Raw genomic sequence first — 20,198 nt, forward strand, 5'->3', positions numbered from 1 at the left:
GTTAAGGGAATTGGTTTTCTGAACCCACAGAAAGGTTAGTGGTATTAATGGAACTATTGTGAATTCATTTAATCCCAGGGCCGTTGCTGGACTTGTTCTGGGGACTCAGCATCTTGGCTTGGACTCCTGTTGTCATCAGTGCTGGTCCCTCAGGCCCCCAAGTTCTAGTGTGACTCTCCCCCTCCCCCTTCCCCTCCCCTTCATGCTGAGTCACCAGATGCAGGGCTGGTTCTTGGGGGAAGTCTGAGCTAGTCTCTGCTTGATGCAGTTGAGACCTGCTGGGCACCTTAAAAGCAGATGACCACTCAGGCCGCTGGGAGGCAGTCGTGGCTGCTGTTTCTTAGCTCTGTCATCAAGAGGGTGCAGGAAGCTGGAGTCCTCTCAGGATGCTGCTTAGCAGATGCTAAGGAGAGCTGGAGCACAGTGTCAGAGGCATCCTGGAGGCTGGCCCCCCTCTCGCCAGGCCACTTCTCACTGCAGATTTGCAGCAGTAGCTACCTAGAGTTCTTCTAGGCCGCCTCCTTAGGTGCTGGGGAGTCAGCCTCTTCATTAGTATTAACATTTCTTGATAGGAGGTTAGCTCTCCTTCCTTCTCCAGCTGCCATAGGTAAGCTTGGAGTCTAGATTAGGAGCAAACCCAGTGAAAGAAAAAAGGGTCCTCCAGGGAAAGTGGATATGGTGGTGTGTGTGTGTGTGTGTGTGACCCCAACACCAGGGACTGAGAAAGAACACAAGGCCAGGGGCCTGGGGACCCACACAGGTAAACATGGAAGGAAAGAGCTGACTCCACAAAGCTATCCTCTATACACCACACCCACGCACCCCTCCTGATAATAATAAAGTTTAAAGAATAAAGGAGCTCAACTGTGAAAAGGGGGTGGAAAAAAAGTAAGAGCTGGAGGACAGGGAGGAGCAGTGGGAGGAGCACAGGGAGGAGCACAGGGAGGAGCACAGGGAGGAGCACAGGAAAATGCCATCTTTGGTGCATGATTCGGTCATCATACCTGTGAACTCACTGCAGCTGTGACAATCGCATTAGATCAAGTTCACAAGATGTGGCAACATTCCAACAGGCAGGATTAATTAGACTCGGTGGGTTATTAACAACACAAAAGGAGGAATGGACATTAAGAAGGGAGGGGGCATGCTGCTTGGGGTGTCTGGGAGGGTGAGGGGGGCCAGGGATGCATATGATCAAGGTGCATTGCTTACATATATGAAATTGTCGAAGAATGAATAGTATTCTATTAAAAAAAAAATGAAGTTACCAGGCCACCTTGAACTACAAGAACCCTGTCTGAGGAGAGTCTTACCGGAGCCTTAAGACAAACCAAGGAGGAACAGCTACTACCCACTAGCGCAGAAGGAGGTTTCCAGTCTGTCTGTGAAGACATGTCCCATGATCTCCACACCCACAGCCCTCCACTGTAACTGGGCACCATATGAGATGGCCTCTCCTAGGAACACGCATGACCAAGCCAATAGCTAACAATAGTGGCGACCTCAGAAGCTCCAGGGAAGGGTCTTCCTTTCTCTGTTAATCTGCCAGGGAGGGGACTGAAATGGAAACAAAGGATGCTGAGCTCTGAGAGCGAGTGGGTGGAGATGTAAACAGGGGAGGGTAGAAGAGGGGGAGGGATGTGAGATGGGGACAGCTCAGAGGAGGGTGTCAGGAAGGCTGAGAGAGATGGGAAACTATATTGGGAGGGTGGTGACTACCACTGGCTCTTAGCTTCCTGACCTCATCAGTAGCCTGGGCAACTCCTGAGATGCCATCGGGTAAGAGTAAACATAGGCAGTCAGGTGTGGTGGCATACACACAGAACCCCAGTGTTGAGGAGGCTGAGGCAGGAGATCATGGGTTTGAGGTCAGCCTGGACTACAATAGTAAGACTTTGTATGAAAAGAAGGAGAAGGAAAAAAGGAAGGGAGGAGGAGGAGGAGAGGGAGGAAGAGGAGGGGGAGGAGGGAGAGGAGGGGGAGGAGGGAAAAGCTTGTGCTGAAGTCAGGATTAGGCCGTAGGACAGCATGCTGACACTGTCAGTAGGAATGGAGGCTTCTGAGGAAGGCCGTTGGGCGGGTGCAGGGAACGCACAAGTGCAGCTTTACTGTCTTCTTTCAACCCAGGACCGGTTGCAAGCCCGAACTGGGGTGGGCACTGAAAGACGGACAAAGTTGGAGAAGCATGAAGACTGTACAGCTTCTTTCTCCCTCACACACTGCAGCTAGTCTGTCTCAGACACCTCACCAAGTAATCTCCCAGAATGTAGGGAACTTTCTATATTGCTATTTCTATATATTCAATATATATTTCTATATTGCTTCTGTAACTCTCCCCAGGAAACATCTCTCCATCGTGAGAACGGCCCTCCTAAAATTCTCTGTGGTAGAGAAATACCACAGCCAAGCTTATGATCCCACAGTAGCTCACAGGTACAAAGGACCACCCGGAAGGCCCTCTGCACAGGGACCTTCAGTGGCAAGAGCCCCACGGGGCTACCTTCTGCTTCGTGTGTCTTCTATCATTCACTTTATTATTTTATGTATGTGTGAGCCCATGTGTGTGCAAGTGTGGAAGTCCAAGGATACCTTTTGGTAGCTGGTTCTCTTTCTACCGTGGGTTCTGGGAATCGAACTTGAGTTACCAGGCTTATGTGGCAAGCACCTTTACCTGATGGACCAACCTTCCTGTCCCTTTCATTTTTGTCTTTGTCTTTGTTTTTATAAATTGTAGTAAAATATATACTTTACTACTTTGACCTTTTGCTGTTGGGGTTTGGTTTTTTGGGTTTTTTTTGGGGGGGGTGCATTTGTTTGTTTGTTTGTTTTTTGTGTTTTCTAGACAGGGTGTCTCTGTGTAGCCCTGGCTGTCCCGGAACTCACTCTGTAGACCAGGCTGGCCTTCAACTCAGAAATCTGCCTGCCTCTGCCTCTCTAATACTGGGATTAAAGACGTGCGCCATTACCACCCAGCTTACTTCGACCATTTTAAGTGTGTGGTTTGGTAGCGTTCACATTACATTCACATAGTTGCCGCCGCCATCCAGGTTCAGAATATTCATCATCGAAACTAAAGCTGCAATAAATGCTAACTCCCAGGCAGGTAGGATGGCTCGGGCAGTAAAACGCTTGCCGTGCAAGCATGAAGACCTGAGTTTGAGCTTCAAATCCAGGTAGAAAAGTGGAGTGCAGAGATGTGTATCTGTAATTCTAATGCTAGGGAGGCAGAGAGAGGAGGGTCTCTGGAGCTCAATGGCCAGCTAATTTAGCCTAATCAGTGAGCTCCAGGCCAATGAGAGACTCCGTCTCCAAAAATGTGGGTGGACTGTCAAGATGGCTTACTGGATAAAGGAGCTTTCTATACACACACACACACACACACACACACATAATGCATGAATGTAAAAGCATAAAAATAAAGATGCAGAAATGCAAATGTTTCCTAAGGAGCGACACTAAGTTTGTCTCCTGGCTTCCATTTGTGCCCTAATACACACACACACACACACACACACACACACTCACTCACACAAAATGAACACAAACTCAACACTCTCTCCTGCCTCCAGCTCTTGGCGGTCACCAATCTGATTTCTAGGAATCTAGCTCTTCAAGGTAGTGTCTAAAGATGCAACTACGTGTCATTTGTCCACAGTCTGCTGCTAGCTTATTTCTCTTAGCGCGATGCCTTTAAAGTCCATTGGTATTGCTGTGTACAGCCTTACCACACTGTGTTTGTCTGCAGCGACTGACGGGCACTTGGATATCATCATCACTTGACAATGCGGTTAACTGTTGAAGTCTGGGCTTTTCATTCTCTTGGGTATACAGTCAGAAGTGAAACGGAGGCATCTCACGGCAGTTCTATGTTTAATATTTGAAGACCTACCAACCTGTTCCCCATAGCAGCTGCATTGTCTTACATTCTCATCAGCAACACACAGCGATCCAGTTCTCTACACCCTTACACCTGCTTTGCCTTTTCTCTTCTTTCTTCTCTTCTCCTTCTCTTAAACAAAACCTGTTCAAATAGGTGCGAACTGGTCTTACTGCCTCGTCATTAGTGAGATGGAGCACATTTTCATTGGTTCAGTCTTCACTTGTATAGATTCTTTGGAAAATTGTCTTCAAGTCCTTTGTCCATTTTTTAATTGGGTTGTTCTTTTCTTATTGTTAGAATGATATTTTATGAAACTCAAATTAGTAATAATTGGTTCTGGATGCTTTGTTGCTAGGAAAAAAATAGATTAAAAAAAAACAATCTAAGTTTTCTCCTCTGCAGTTTAATGAAATTCTTGCCCTTTTTACAAAATTGAACTGTGCCTTCCAGATGACTCAGAGGGCAAAGGCACTTTCCCATCAAGTTTGATGACCTGAGGACAATCTTGGGATTCACATGGTGGAAAGAGAAAATCTATTCCTGCAAGTTGTCCTCTTCTGTTCCATGGCATACAAGTTCCTCTGAGATACATGTACCCACATAAATGGATAAACATAATTAATGTTTTTAATTTTAGGGTACAAGGAGAAAGTTCAGATAGCATAAAAACCTGAGTTTAAACTTCAGCACCCATGTAAAAAGCTGGGTGTGGCTATGCATGTTTATAATCCTGGAAACATGAGACAAACAGATTAGTGGGACTTGCTGCTCAGTCAAGATAATGAAGATAACTGATTTTTCAACCTACACACATACTTACATATATGCAACTCACACATTACATATATGTGTACACATATACAACCTTTACAGAAACTGAGCATGTGGATGAAGAACATGGGTTTCCCACAAGCCTCTTTCTCCTCTATGGTGGTTTGAATAAGAATGGCCCCATAGGCTTATATATTTGAATACTTAGTTGTCAGGGAATGGCTAATTGAGAAGAATTAAGGAGTGTAGCCTTGTTGAAGTAGGTGTGGCCTTATTGGAGGAAGTGTGTCACTGGGAGTGAGATTTTAAAAGCCCACATCACCCCCACCTCTCTCTCTCTCTCTCTCTCTCTCTCTCTCTCTCTCTCTCTCTCTCTCTCTCTCTCTCTGCCTACTGGTCAGGGTGTAGCTCTCAGCTACTTCCTCAGCACCACGATTGCATGCCACCATGCTCCCTGCTGCCACACTTCCTTCCCGCCATGATGATAATGGACTAAACCCCTGAAACTGTAAGCCAGCCCCCAGTTAAATGCTTTCTTTTATAAGAGTTGCCTTGGCTGTGGTGTCTCTTCACAGCAGTGACTAAGACAGAAGTTGGTATCAGGAGTGGTGTCAGTCACTAAGACACCCTTCAAAGCTTGGTGTCCAAAGGCTCCAATGAGCTCAGGTCAATCCAATGAGGTCAGGAAGCGCAGAGCAGCTGAAGAGTGGTGGTGGCTTTCCCAAGTGCCCACTCAGCTCTCACCCTCAAAGGCCAGAGAGGGCAGAACTTCCGAATGGTCAGAGACGGAATGGGTAAGCCTCTCATTTGTCTTCAGTGTCTTCCTGAGAGGAGAAGAGGAATGGTGGTCATCCCAGGCTATGAGGAAGAGGAAGAATCCATACAAAAGGATGAGAGAGGTCAGGTCGGATGGCTCAGTGGACCAAAATGCTTGTCACACAAGTCTGACGACCTGAGTTCAATCCCCAGAACCATCAGTGGAAGGAGAGGAATGACACCAAAAAGTTGTCCTTTGATTTCCACATGTGCACGGTGGCACATAGGTGCACCTGCACTCACTGACAAACCCCACACACCCAGAGAGAGACAGAGACATACATACAGACAGACATACAGACATACAGACAGACATACACACAAATGATGAAGTTTGATAAAAACACATTTTGAAAGAAAAAGTGTATAACTTATTTTTTTAGGGGGGTGTGCTTTGAGACAGGGTCTCACTATGTAGCCCTGGCTGGGCTCAGATTCACTCTGTAGACCATGCTGCTCTCGAACTCATGGAAATCCTTCTGCCTCCGCCTCCTGAGTGCTGGGAACTGAAGGTGTGAACCAGCACATCCAGCCCACCAATAACCTAATATTTAAAGATCTCTCTGGTTGTTATTTAGGTTGAATAAACCAATTTAGGCTTCCAGCTTGGGTGAAGGGCTGCAAGTAGGTCAGTCCCTTGGATGTTCATCGCCAGGTCCCTGTGTGTCACCTGCACCTGGTTTAAGTGACCTCTGTGGTGTCACTGACTCTCCCAAAAGCTCCTACTTCTGCACAGATAACCTCAGGCATTCAGCACCAGCTCAAGCCTGGGAGGAGGAGGAAGAAGGGGGGGAGGAAGAGGAGGAGGAGGAAGAGGAGGAGGAGGAAGAAGAGGAGTGAGGGACCCCCGTTAGGAAGGATAGGCCTTGAGTTGAGTTGCAGGCCAGTTGAAGCCTGCAGTGGGGATGTTCTCCCCTACCTGCACCTCCTGGGTCCAGCCGGCTGCCCTGCTTCTGAGCCATGAACACTGGACCTGAATCCTTTTTTATTTCCCATCTCTTTTCAGTTCCAGGGCCTCCCGATCTCTCTTCTGGTCAACCTAGCGAGATACCACAACTCAACAAGACAGGAGATCTGTTCACACCAAAGAAGACACTCTTTTATGCTCCTGTGCAGAGCCAAGCATTCCTCTAACTCACACCGGAAAAGAGGAGGCATCATCTTGCCCCTGCGTGCCTTTCTAACATTTGTTTTGTCCAAGATTCTTTGAGTAGAAGCCAACATCCAGTGGCTGAAGGGCTGATTCAGAGTCACAGGTACAGGATAGTTTACCCTTCTTTTTCTATAATACTGGAGACAAACCCAGAGCCTCGTGCATGCTAGGCAAATGCTCTGCCACAGTGCTAGAGCTCCACTCAGACATGTTTTCTTTCTGTTTTATATAATATGAAAAGTTACTAAAATAGTTGTCAACTTTTACCTTTATAGATCTGCTTAAATGCTGGGTGTACTGGATGGTTTTGTGTGTCAACTTGACACAGGCTGGAGTTATTACAGAGAAAGGAGTTTCAGTTGGGGAAGTGCCTCCAGGAGATCCAACTATGGATTTTCTCAATTAGTGATCAAGTGGGGAGGGCTCCTTGTGGGTGGTGCCATCTCTGGGCTGGTAGTCTTGGGTTCTATAAGAGAGAAGGCTGAGCAAGCCAGGGGAAGCAAGCCAATAAGAAATATCTCTCCATGGTCTCTGCATCAGCTCCTGCTTCCTGACCTGCTTGAGTTCCAGTCCTGACTTCCTTTAGTGATGAACAACAGCATGGAAGTATAAGCTCAATAAACCCTTTCCTCCCCAATTTGCTTCCTGGTCATGATGTTTGTGCAGGAATAGCACAAACTATCATGACTCTGGGCATCTGTTGCTGTGACAAAACACCAGAAAATAATCAACTTAATTGAAGGAAAGGTTTGTTTTAGCTCATGGTTGCAGCCACAGTCACTGTAAGGAGACAGAATACAGGGGTGGACTGCTCACCTCATGGTGATGGGAAAACAAAGACAGAGAGACAGGAATACCATGTCAAGGCCAGGCCCTTGTGATACACGTGCTCATTAGGTCCCTCCTAAAGCTTACATACCTCCCAATAGTGGTGCCTCCTAACACCAAGCTTCTAGCCAGTCTCACTGTGTAAAGGCACTTGCCACCTAGCTTGACAACCAGAGTTCCATCCCAGGAACACAGAGGGTAGCCAAGAACTAGCACCCTGCAAAGTTTTCTGTAACCTCCACACATGCACTACGGCATATGCTATAAATACACGCCTTCTCTCACCAATAAATAAATGTTAACAAAATTATCTAGATGGCAGGGCTGGGGATGTGGTCCCCAGCGCCACATAAATGCTACAAGAATGTGACAGTCTGTCTGTAATTCCAGTGCTAAGGAGCCAGAGATGGGATCCCCAGAGCAATCTTGCTAGCTTAGATGAAGAATCAGCAAACTATGGGTTCACATGAGAGACTATAGCTCAATTGATAGCATGGAAAGGGACTGAAGAAGACCCACAAACTGCTGGCTTCCACACACATGTGCATCCATATCCATATGAGTGTGTGTGGTAAGTGTGGGCACACAAATCCTACGCCGTTTTTTTTGTTTTTGTTTTTTGTTTTGTTTTTGTGGCAGTCAGAAGGCCATTTGCAAGAGCTGATTCTCTCTTTCTGCCATGTTTGTTCAGAGGACTGGACTCAAGTTGTCAGGAAATGCTATTACCTGCTGAGGAATCTCACTGGCACCCTTCCCAGGATCTTGACCTCAGATGAATTCATCATCTCTGGATCCATTGTGAAACTTCCTAGCTGCATCAGTAGATGATTAATCTCTCTGTGTCGTATGTCTCAGTATGTCTCAGGTTTCTCTGATGAGTGACTGCCCTGTCTCACTGCTGTAAGCTGTGGCTAGAGAAGCTGCTTTCTCCATATCTCCCCCCACCCCACCCTACCCCCTCCAGCTTGCACACAGTACCTTGAGCAGAACAGACACTTGGTACAGAACTGTTAGCTGGTAACGTGAACACTTGTCCCTAGAAGTGGACACTGATTGTTTGTCTGCAAAGCCTTCTTCCTTTTCTGGGAACTGTTTACCATCTCCCTACCCCCACCTCCCCTCTCACGGTTAAAAAAGGAAGTGCTGCTCCCCTCCTGCAGTATTCCCCACCCCCACCCCTGTTCATATTCTTCTGAGTTCCAGAAAGGAACACACAGTCTCACCAAGTTCTTGGAAGGGATCAGCAGTTATGACAAACGTTTGTTGAGTGTGTGCCAGGGACAGCTCTGAACGCTTAATAAACATTGTGTTCAAGTTCCTTAGTTCCCTACAAGGCACGTAATATCATTTTGTTTTAAGACAGGGTCTTACGCAGTCCAGGCTGGCCTTGAGTCTGCTGTCACTAAGGACCCTAAGTCACTGGGTGCAGGAATTAGAGGTGTATCTCCTTGAGAGTTATGTGCCTTCCTAGTTCCACCTAAGCACAGCCTCAGGGAACTGAGACCCACTCATTGGCTAGGATAGGTCACATGTTCAGTACACTGGACCATTTCACTGACCCCAATGTGTGTACATGGTGTGCAATTTATGTGGTGAGAGATGTGTGATGTTTGTGTGGGATGTGTGTCTTGTGTATGATGTACATGATATGTTGTATGGATGGTGTATGTGATCTCTGTGTCTATGTGCAGTATTATGTAAATGTGGAATGTGAGATGTAGATATGTGGGATGTGTGTGGGATATGCATATTCATGAGATGTGAGATACTCTTTTTTATCTTTGTAGATATGCATTCATCCATACGTGTGAGTGCTGGCGCACACATCCGTGTGTTTGGGGGTCAGGGGACAACCTTGGTTATCAGTCCTTACATTCCAATTTGTTTTAATGGAGCCTCTTGCTGTTTTACTACTATATATACCAGGCTAGCCAGTCCTCAAATTTCTTGTCTCTGTTTCCCTAGGAACACTGGGACTGCAGATGAATACTGCTAAGCCAGATTTATGTATGAACTGGAGATTCAAACTCAGATTCTCAAGATTTATCGACTGAGTCGTCTGTTCTGTTCATGTGTGTGTTGTGTGTGGCAGATTCCAAAGGAGCAGGGCACTTCTGCAGCCTAAGCGGAGTGAAGGGTGGCAGGCACGTGAAGTTACAGCTGTGCTCAGGTCTGGTCTCGTCAGGTAGAGATGAGGGTTCATGGAAAGTGTGCAAGGACAGAGCAGAGCAGAGGAGCAGGCTGGAGAGATCAAGACTTTGCGAGCAGTTTCCACAGGGACTTTGCCTAGGGAAATCTTTGATTTTATTATGGTACAGAATTCCATGAAAACTCTGGGCTTCATCCTCCCGGGGCACATTTGCTCACTTTTACAATTGCCAATAGGTGTGGAAGGTGTAGAAACTCCTTTCCAGAGGCCAGAGGCAGAAGCCCCGGTCCTGGAGCCATGCCCGGCCTGAGATCACACAACAGGCTGCAGAGTCAGCTGAAAAGCTCAAGGGTCTGGGGAGACCAGCAACAGTTCCTCCAGTCTGCAGGACACCGGGTTCCACCTAACTCAGTTCTGGCACTAACCACCCAGGATTAGTGGTGGGTTTTTTTGGGGGGGGGGAGTGTTGAGGAGAGTTGAGAAGGGGTTTATCAGTATAGTCCTGACCATCCTAGAACTTGCTCTGTTCTAGGACGGCTTCACATTCACAGAGATCTACCTGCCTCTGCCTCCTGAGTGCTGGGATGAAAGGTGTGTGCCACCCATCACCTGGCTACATTGTATCTATTGAGTATGTGTAGGCATGTGCTAGAATGTGCGGGTAAATGAATACATGCCACAGTTCACCTGTGGAAGTCAGGGGACAATTCTCAGGAGTTGTCTTCCTACCACGTGGGTTCCAGGCATACCTGACACCATCCAGAATTAGTATGGACCACACAGGCTACTGATTCCCACTGCCACAAGGCTGGCCCCTACCCTCAAATACCAATCCCAGTGGGTGGGTTCCTTGGTTACCTATAACATCTTCTCAACTTAGCTCCATGTTGGAGGTTCCCAGGAGTCTTTCTTCATGGTCAGTAATCTACTAAAATTAAAGGATGTCTGTTCAGCATGGGGTATGGTACCTGCCCTCAGGACAAGGGCAGGCAGGGCTGTTCCTCTCGCTGGGCTGCCAACGGACGGGAGTCAGAGTCTTAGGATAACTCCATAAACACTACTGATTGGACTCACCGAAGAGAGGCCTAAGGGAGAAAGGCTGTGAGGAACAGACCTGCTAGAGACTCTTCCCTGCCATAATCTAAGGACCATGGAGGAGGGGAGGGCTCCTTCTCAGCAGACAGTCACTGTACCTGTGCAGGAAACTTCTGCTTCAGGACATGCAAGGTCACAGGATGCATCTTGGGATATCTCAGTTGGGTGCTTCTATTACTGGGTCCTCCTGGGGGTCTGGTTTGCAAAATATAATAAGATAGCAACCAGTTTGTTTCTCAGAGACATGGCTTGGCTTCATCTTGGCTTCTCCTAGTTTGCACTAGAAACAAGCATTGGAAACCTGAAAGGCAGCAGCATCTCCAGTGTGGACAGGGGGCTGGCTGGCAATGGCAGATTCATGGATTTTTGAGCACAAGCTCTTCAGGTTCCTGTACCTTGCTTGGTGTCTCTTGCGGTCAGTTGGGCCTCTCTGCTACCCACTCATAATGGAGAAGCCTGGAAGCTTCTGCTCTTCCTGCTACTTGAGAGTGTCAAGACTTCCTTCCCTCCTCCCTTCCCTTTCCTTCTCTCCTTTATTCCCTTTCCATGTTCTTTTTCAGGATAGAGAGTAAAAGTTAAAAAAATAAAATAAAAATAAAAAACTAAGAAACAACCTTCAGAAGGAACTGGAAGGGAATTCAAAGTCTCATAGCACCTTTCATGCAAAGGACTCCAAAAGACCTATCCCCAAATTCTAACCTGCACTTGTACCCCCACCCCCCACTTGGTGTCCATCTCCTTGATGATTCAGTCAATTATTTAGCCTCTTTGCCAATGCTCTCCAAACCTCCCCCCTTTCAAAACCCAGGATTGAACCAGGGATCTTTGGTATGTGTACTTAAATGACATGCACATGAATGCAATGTCTGTGTCACAGTGCATGCATGGATCTCAGGGGACAACCTCAAGTGTCACGGTTATAGGTTGCCCACCAGAGATGACCACTCAGACACGGTCCATGGCCAATTGAAAGTGTTTATTCTAAAGCTAGGCAGTGGTGGCGCACACCTTTAATCCCAGCACTCAGAAGGCAGAGGCAGGTGGATCTCTGAGTTCAAGGTCAGCCGGTCTACAGAGTAAGTTCCAGGACAGCCAGGGCTACACAGAGAAACCCTGTCTCAGAAAAGAGAAACAAAAACAAACAAACCAAAATAACAACAACAAAAGGAAAGTATTCTCATAGCACTTCAGTTCTGACACTAAGTGTGCACCTCTGGGAGGTTCTTGCAGAAACTACTCCTCTGGTTGTCCAGTCCTCCCAATGAGCTGACCACCATCTGCTCAATTTGGCTACAAGCCAGAGGTTCCCACGGGTTGTTATTCACAGTCATCTTCCAGATGGCTTGTGGAACCCAGGGAAACCTTGTTTCCTATTACTGATTTCTCACAAGAATATTTTATTCATGTTCTTATTTTGGAGAAGCTGGATATGGAACCAAGAGTGTCAGTTTCCTAAGTGAGACTCAGGATAGTTTAAATGATTTTCTATGAATGTGAGGCCAGCCTGATCTACCAGCCTGGCAAGCACCAGGAAGACAGCCCAGATAGGACTATATAGTGAGACTGATGCCTGCCTCCACAAAAAAAAAAAAAAAAAAAAAAAAAGAAAGAAAGAAAGAAAAAAAGAAAGAAAGAACGAAAGAAAGGAAGAAAGAACAAAAGAAAGAAAGAAAGAACAAAAGAAAGAAAGAACAAAAGAAAGAAAGAACAAAAGAAAGAAAGAACAAAAGAAAGAAAGAAAGAACAAAAGAAAGAAAGAAAAGGGAAAGGGAAAGGGAAAGGGAAAGGGAAAGGGAAAGAAAAACCAAATAAATAAAGAAAAAGAAAAGAAAAAGAAAATTTCTTGACAGAAAAGGTTGAAAGAATTGGGTGTTTAAGACCATAGCAAGATTACATAGCAAGACTCCGTTTCAAAAAAAAAAAAAAAAAAAAAAAAAGCTGGCTAGGAATATAGCTCTGTGGTAGATATGATAGATAACCCCATGTCCAACAAGTTCTAATATCTGTAGACTCTGGGCTCCGTCTTCAGCACAAAAACAGAAACACAGGCTTATATTAATTAGGTTAGTTAAAAGGGCAGGATTAGCAGCTTCAGAGCAGGTCAAGGCAGCAAGGGACCTGGTGACCTTGCCATAAGCCAGGGGTCACCTGTAGATGTTCCTTGTTTGTATCCCATTGCTGCCACTTCCTCCCCCCTCTGCCAGAGGCATCTGTTTGCTAAGGAAACCAGGATGAGAAGCAAGGAGGAAATGGGCGCTCAGCTGTGAACAGCACCCGAAATATTTCTGAGTCTGAAGCAAGCAAGGTAAGGGCTTCCAGGCCTAGTCTGCCAAGGCAGAGCAGGATGCTCTAAATAGTCGGAGCTTGTGGCAGAGAGCCACAGCCTTCCCCCATGGTCTGGATTGCTGAGCCTCAGTCTGTGTGTTCGCAGTGGAAGGAGATCTAGACAAGATGCAGCACAGGCTGCCCTCTGCCCTAGGATCACCACGAAGGGCCAGAGGCAAGGGTCAAGAAAGTCCCGTGTATGTGTCTCAAGCACCTCTGGGGCCAATCCAGAGGGTAACAAATGTTCATACTAGAAGAGACGAGGAGGAAGAGACAGTTAAAAGCTTGGGGTCCTTGGCCCTCTTATTGGTTCAACCCTAGCAGGGCCCCCATACTGGAACAGATACTGCCTACACCCAACAAGAACAGAGGAACTGGAAAGTTCTTGGAGGTTCATCACTGTTGTGTTTTATGAAAGAAAGAGAGAGAGAGAGAGAGAGAGAGAGAGAGAGAGAGAGAGAGGAAGAAGGAACCAGATATGTTTTGTAGAGGTGTGGTGTGGTGAGGTGGAAGGGGGTGCCTCTGAGGGCCCATGCTGAGGCATCCCTTCTCCCTGAGGTACCAATCATTCAATGGATATAGTTTAGAATAGAGTTTATTTAGGGCATGGGGAGGGGAGTTCAGGGAGTAGAGACAGAGAGAAGCAGAGGGGGTGGGTGGGGAGAGAAGAGACAGAGAGAGGGTGAGAGAGTGAGGAGGGGGCAAACAGCCCCTTTTACACTGAGTCGGGCACACCTGGCTGTGGTCAGGTAACTGTGGGGCGGAGCCTAGAAGGATGCTAACAGACATTAAACTAAAAGCACAACTAGCATTGGATCCACCCCTACTATACTCTTGGTGTAGCTAAACCTGACCTCAGAGAAATCTAAGCTGCCTGCCTTCAGGCTCAGGCAGTCATCCTAGAGGGCTTATTTGGAAGGAACATGCTGGAGTCGTGTCATCAGTGAATGAAACTTTCTTTCCTCTCTCCAACTGCTGCCCCTCAGAGGGCAGAGGTGCACGGTGCATCAGATTAGTCACAGGAAACAACAACAACAACAACAACAAAACTGGTTTCTCTCCTGGAACACTTCCTGTGTTCCTGCCTCAGTCACCAGGCAGTGCCACGAAGCCAGGGCAAAGCGCAGGCTCCCAAGACCCACCCCTGAAGGGATCTGTCACAAGAGCCTGCAGAGGGCCCTTGTGGGTAGGGCCTGGAAGGTAACCACATGAATGGTCACTATTCTCCTGAGAGATGGCAGCATGCCACAGTTGCATCTGGGATGAGATTTAGACAAATCAAATTCACTCATACAAATCAACACAGCTCTTTGCCTCTGCCCCACATTCCCACTCAGCCCACCCCCATTGATGATGGTGGTGATGATGGAGGCAGCTTCCTATAGAAGAGCTCCCTTAGACAGGTCAACCAGGGGAAGTTTCCAGAAGCTGCTAAACTGAGATCGGGTCCATCTGAGGTTTAGAAGAATCATGTTATGGTAACTGCCTGGATTCACTTAATCCCTTCATAGCCCTTGGCATTCCAGAAACAAAGCACACCCTGTCATCATTTCCCATGTTTCTGTTGGGAGGTTGAATACAGACAATGTCAGTGACCCTGTGGGTTGGATGAATTCAGCCCCCCACACCCTTATTGTCCCCAACTCAGCCACTGCCTGATTAAAGGAGGCACGTGCAGTTTCGAAGGGGGGGGGGAGAGGGTGGGGCAAGTCCCTCCAGCCTTTGTTGCTTAAAGGGAGATTAAATAAGCAGCTGCCATCACATCTCACATCAGGGAGTAGGGACAGTCCCTCTGCAGTCGGGCTTGTTTCTCACAGGGAGTGAAGTGCTAGAACATGACCTTGCAATCCAGGCAGACTCAGGGTCAGGGGCAAACCATTTCAGCCTGCACGCAACAGTCTCCGGTTTTTGGTCTGAGCGAAGCTGTTGGGAATAAGGGGGGCCACTTTATAGAGCTGTGAAAAGGGTTAAATGGGGGGGGGGTGTTAAATTGTGTGGCCAGCAGAGAGCCTGACTCAGAACAGGTGAGAAGCTGGAGGAAGAGAAAAGCGATTTAATTTGGCCCGCCCATCTGCCATGCTCTCCCTAGTGCTGTTCCAATCTGCATTTTCAGGGTTGAGGGAACAGTACAGAGTGACTTTGAACCAGGAAAACTGTTCTCAAAGGTCCTAGCAAGGTTACCTTCGGCATTTCTAAAGAAAGATCTAGAAAGGGCTCCTGTTGAGTGAGGACAGAGCCGTCTTGCTGAGGGCCTGGTCACCTGTCCTGGAAAAAGTCAGAAAAGACAGTCCTGGTCAGTGGCGGTCTGTGACATCGGCCTTTGAGTCCAACTACCCAGGTAACCTTGGGTCTAGAGAGGGGATGAAGATCAGCCAGCTCCACAAACACACACCCAGTGAGGGAATTGGGGGAATCACAGTCTCTCTCATGGTGACAGTTGGCCACAGACAGACAGGAAGTGTACTCTAACCTCAATAAAAGAACACCAATTCTGTCTTTCTTTCCCAAGTAACGTGGAAGGGAAGGAGTCCCAGCCAGGTGCAGAAGAAAGAAGAAAGCCTGCTCTTGGCAGCAGGGGAATCAGGTTGCCACGGCAACGAGCTTCTTCCCAAGTCCACTCATTATATGGCTTTTGAATTAGACTTCCTCTGTGTATATACACCAGCGGCTTTGATTCCCCACTGCTTACCACCAACCTGCCTCTCAGGCTTCTCCCCAGGAAAGGGCCGCTGAAAGCAGCCACTGACCCCTCCCTTCAAGGCCAGGTCCCACTTGTTCCTGGGATGCACAATATTTACTTGTTGGCTAACCCTGGGAAGAACCCAATGGGTAGGCAGGGTAAAAAGCCCTCTGCTGTGGCTGGGAGAGAGACAACGAAGAGGACTTTTTCAAGCATTGATTTGGCCAGAGGGAAATGCAAACCCTTTGAACTCAACTCTCTAGGACTTTGTTTGTTTGCTTGCTTGTTTATTGTTTTTTTGGATTTTTGGATTGGTTTTTTTCGAGACAGGGTTTCTCTGTATAGCCCTGGTCGTCCTGGAATTCACTCTGTAGACCAGGCTGGCCTTGAACTCAGAAATCTACCTGCCTCTGCCTTCCAGAATGCTAGGATTACAGGCGTGCACCACCAACGCCTGGCTTCTGTTTATTCTTTATCTTTTATTTTTTGTTTGCTTTTGAGACAAGGTATCTTTGCATAGGCCTGGCTGCTCTGGAGCTCACTCTGTAGTCTGTGTAGGCCTCAAACCCAGAGATCTGCCTGCCTCTGCCTCCCAAGTGCTGGGAATAAAGATGTGCGCCATCACTATCACCTGGCAAACTCTCTGGGACTTTAGCCTTGGAACTGTAGTAGGATCTGGAAAAGCAAGAAGCTTGAAACAGCCTTCCAGGGACTGATAGGCGTCACAGTAACTATCAGCTTAGACCAGGGTCCTCAACCTTCCTACCACTGTGACATTTAATACCTCATGTCGTGGTGACCCTCATAAATCATTGCTGTAACTACTTCATAACTGTAATTTTGCTACCATTATTAATCGAAATATAAATTATCTGGTCTTGAATGACCCCTGTGGAAAGGTCATCTGACCACATGTGGCTTAGACATTATGGGACTCTGCACAACTGAAGAGCAGTCAGCTAGAACTGACATGCTCATGCACAAGGATGGATTATTCTGTTTTGTTTTTTTTTTAAAGCAAGTTCTTCAAACTCATAGAACTAGAAAGAACAGAACTAGGGGGATAGAGAAGGAGAGAGGTGTTTAATGATTAGAGTTTTACCTCTGCAAAATGAAAACATTCTGGAAACAGTGAGTTACAAGGGGGGGGGGAAGGACAGAAAGGTGGGAAGGGGATCTGTTTGTGGTATTGGCAGCAGGGGAATGAGAAGGGGGAGTTAGGGGTAGCTAGGACTGACATACACTTACAGCCAGGCTGTAATGGCACATGCCTTTAATCCCAGAACTCAGAAGGCAGAGGCAGCTAGATTTCTGAGTTTGAGGTCAGCCTAGTCTATAAAGGGAGTTCCAGGAAGCCGTGTGTGTGTGTGTGTGTGTGTGTATACATATATATTTAATATATATATATGAAATTGTCAACAAATAAATAAAAGATAATTTTAAAAGTCTTAGAGATTGGCCATATCCCTACTGACCTCAAAACAGTTAAGTTGAGCATAGTAAATCTACACCTATAATCCCAGCACTCGGGAGGCTGAAGCAGGAGGATCTGTGCTATATAATGAATTCTGGGCCATATTGGGTTATGGATGCAGCTTCTGTGGATGAGCAGCACCTCGGAATAGTAATCTCAGTATTTAGGGGCTGAAAAGAGGGTCCAGAGTATGAGGCCTGCCTGGCTGTGTGGTGAGAGCCAGTGTTTGTTTCTGTTTGTTTTGAGACTGGGTTTGGTATAGCCTGGGCTGACCTTGAAGCTGGTGTGTAGCTAAGGATGACCGGGCCTGCCATTACCACCTCTACACCTTTAAAGTTGGAACAGGATGCCAACATCTGTGGTGAACTCTGGTAATCGTTTGGTTTTTAAGAAAATGTTACGTGATGTGCTTACTCATGACCTTTACTTTTTAAAGACCTTATACAACAATGCTTTTCTTTGTGTCTTTTGTTTTGTTTGTTTTGTTTTGTTTTGTTTTAGAGATGGGTCCTCACTATGTAGCCTTTGCCTGGCTTAGAACTCACTATGTAGACCAGCCTGGCATCAAATCCACAGAGATCTGCCTGCTTCTGTCTCCCAAGTGCTGGGGTTAAAGATGTGCACCATCATGACCTGTTCTGCTTAAAAATTTTAAAAAGGGTTATATACATTTGGAAGGAGATAAACTAAGCTCTCATGAGTGTTTGTTTTTGAAGTTGGGGGATTAACGAAGGACGAGGCTGCTAACTTTATTCCCTTTGGAAACTCTCACAAGACTCAATCAAGGGACTGTGGAGATGGCTCAGAGGTTAGGAGCACTTGCTGCTTTTCCAGAGGATCTGGGTTCAGTTCCCAGCTGAACCCAGTGCAACTCAACAACTCGGCTCTTGAGAATCCAATGTCTGTGGCTCCCAAGAGCATTTGCATTCCTGTACACATACTCCTGTGCATACACATGCATCTAATTAAAAAAATAAAATAATAAAAAGGACTCTTTAAAGCAGAATCGATATCCATTATCTCTATAATTTCAGTAAGCTGATTAAAACAGAGAGATGGAATTAACATGCCCGATCTGCTAAACCTCTCAGTTCAACAGACACGGAGTGTGTGCCAGCAAGAGGTGCCTCGGACCCAGGGGAGGAGGGCAGGGTGGCCTTCGCTCTCGTTGAGCCTACACTCTCGCGTACAGAGTGTCTCCAAGAAGGACAAACAAGCGTGGCTGCAGAGGAAGCGGAAACCTGGAGGGACAGACGTGTGTGCAGACACGGAGCGTGCAGTGGGCTCCTCTCTTCCCATGCCTCTGAGAAGGTGATGCTTGAGCTGAGACCAGAAGGAACTAGCCACGGGAAGGGGGGGGCACAGGGCACCCCAGGCTTAGGAACAGAGACTGCAAAGACCCAGAGCTAAGAGACAGCTTGACTCGTGGCTAAGAGAGCAGGTCATTTTGGTAAGAGAAGTGCAGAGCAAGATGGTGGGTGGCAGCTAGTGCTGCAGAGGCTGCTGCGTGTTCCCAGGGCAATGGGAGGGCATCCGTGGGTTCCGGGAAGGGAATGCTATGATCCTGTCTATGTACAAAACAGATCATTTGGCTGCTGTGAGAGGCTGGGCAACACAGAGGGTGAGAGAAGAAGCAGAGAGACAGGGTAATGATGTCTTTGTTAGCTTCCTGCTGAATGACATCAATGACAGTTTGGCTTTAGACGAGGTTAGAAAATTGCTGGTAATTACTGAAAGAGGTTAGAAGAATATGCTTTTACATAAGCCTTCCGTACACACAAAACAATTGACACTCGTTATCCTAGCTGGGGTGGGTGGATAGTTACGGCCAACTATTTTCAAACTTTAAGGAGCCTCAAGTTGGCGGGGTTCCATGAAGAGATCCTACAAGTCTGGGTAGAACCTAAGATTAGCCCCCTCTTCTCCTCCCTCCTCACACCTCTCTCCTTTTCCCCCCTTCTTTCCGGCAGAGTTTCATATAGCCCATGCTAGCCTCAAACTTGACACATAGCTGAGGATGACCTTGGCCTTTTGAACTCCCTATACCTACCAGTCCAGTACAGGGATTTCAGGTAAACACCCCCAAGCTCAGTTTAATGCAACGCTGAGGCGTTAACCCTGCTTGCCCCTGTGCAATCTGGAAAACCCCAACTCCTCTCCTTCCCCCAACCCCGCCTGTGCAGAGAAAACTCCCCCCACCCCCCAGACTGACCTCTGACTGCTTACCATGTCGCCCCTCCTTGCCTCCAAGTTTCCTGAGTGCCCACCCAGGGGCTCAGTTTTGTCCATATATGGACACATCCCGGGTACTCGCTGACATTATCACATCTCGCCTAAACTCTAAAAATCCCCTTGGCTTTAGCCTGGTCACGTGACTTCACTCACTCACACACACACACACACACACACACACACACACACACACACACCCGAGATGGTTGAGCCCACCTGAGAGCCATCTCCCAATAAACCTGTCTTTTAATCTGGCCTGACCTGGCCTACATCTGCGGGTGCAGAGGAAGAGAAAAAGCCAATCAGCTTCACGTACAGTAAACTCTCCCACTCCCAGAGAGATTCTACAATCCTAACATGTTCTTGGGTGTTGCCCTAGCTGCAGGTCTACAAAACACATTTGATAAAGCAAAATGGGATGAAATTCCATCTCCAGAGTTTCTAGAAATATTAAATTCTTTTGTAAAAAGCATAATGTGAGGCTGGCGGTGTAAGGTTGAGTGCTTGCCTAGCACGCATGAAGCCCTGGGTTCAATCCCTAGCACCGGATAAACAGTGGTGGCTCAGGTCTGCAATTCCAGCACTTGCAGGGTTATCCTTGGCTATGTAAGTTTAAAGCTAGCCTGGGCTATATGAGACCCTGTCCCAAGAGGAAAAAAAAAACACATTTGCTCTTGTACTGGAAAAAAAATATATAGATATTCTCCAGCTTTACTGACATATAATTAACAAATTAAAAATTATATATATTTACAGTGTGCCTGGGGTGTTTTGACACATATATACTAGGAATAA

The 20,198-nt window shown here is 47.0% G+C and overlaps 1 long non-coding RNA gene across 2 annotated transcripts; it reads right to left on the bottom strand.

Moving 5' to 3' along the window:
* Positions 1–5,014: 5,014 nt before the first annotated feature.
* Positions 5,015–8,510, bottom strand: LOC127667890 (uncharacterized). Of its 2 annotated transcripts, none has more exons than XR_007973958.1 (4): positions 8,427–8,510; positions 6,888–7,086; positions 6,387–6,506; positions 5,015–5,475 (listed from the first exon to the last, which is right to left on the bottom strand). It is a non-coding gene; the product is annotated as an uncharacterized LOC127667890 (long non-coding RNA). The 2 variants fall into 2 exon arrangements; XR_007973957.1 differs by having other exon boundaries at positions 5,015–5,509.
* Positions 8,511–20,198: the final 11,688 nt, after the last annotated feature.

Source organism: Apodemus sylvaticus, chromosome 17 (genome assembly GCF_947179515.1).
Source record: "Apodemus sylvaticus chromosome 17, mApoSyl1.1, whole genome shotgun sequence".
Lineage (NCBI taxonomy): Eukaryota > Metazoa > Chordata > Mammalia > Rodentia > Muridae > Apodemus > Apodemus sylvaticus.